Source organism: Corapipo altera, unplaced genomic scaffold (assembly GCF_003945725.1).
Source record: "Corapipo altera isolate COAL_440 unplaced genomic scaffold, ASM394572v1 57890, whole genome shotgun sequence".
Taxonomy (NCBI): Eukaryota; Metazoa; Chordata; class Aves; order Passeriformes; family Pipridae; genus Corapipo; species Corapipo altera.
Genome location: NW_020887201.1, coordinates 1533 through 1997, shown reverse-complemented (window position 1 = coordinate 1997; position 465 = coordinate 1533). Strand labels below are relative to the sequence as shown.

Sequence of the window (465 nt, the reverse complement as noted above, 5' to 3'; positions counted from 1 at the left end):
CCATCCATCCATCCTTCTCTTTGATCCATCCATCCATCCATCCATCCTTCTTCTCTATGATCCACCCACCCATCCATCCATCCTTCTTCTCTATGATCCACCCACCCATCCATCCTTATTCTCTTTGATCCATCCCTCCATCCATCCATCTATCCATCCTTATTCTCTTTGATCCATCCCTCCACCCATCCATCCATCCTTCTTCTCTTTGATCCACCCACCCATCCATCCATCAGTCCCTCTCCTCCATTCATCCCACTGCCATCCAGCCACCCTACTTCTTTTCCATCCATCCGTCCACCCATCCATCCTTCTTCTCTTTGATCCATCCCTCCATTCATCCATCCATCCATCCATCATCCTACTCTTTGATCCATCCCTCCATTCATCCATCTGTCCATACATTCTTCTTCCCATCCATCCATCCATCCATTCATCCATCCTTCTTCTCTTTCATCCATCCAT

General features: G+C 47.7%; 1 protein-coding gene across 1 annotated transcript in view; it reads right to left on the bottom strand.

The window, feature by feature from the left end:
* The window catches only part of LOC113941502 (myosin-7-like), a gene marked incomplete at its 5' end in the record, with an annotated part of 2574 nt that overhangs the window by 580 nt on the left and 1529 nt on the right, over positions 1 to 465 (bottom strand). The gene's annotated exons all lie outside the window — the stretch shown is intronic.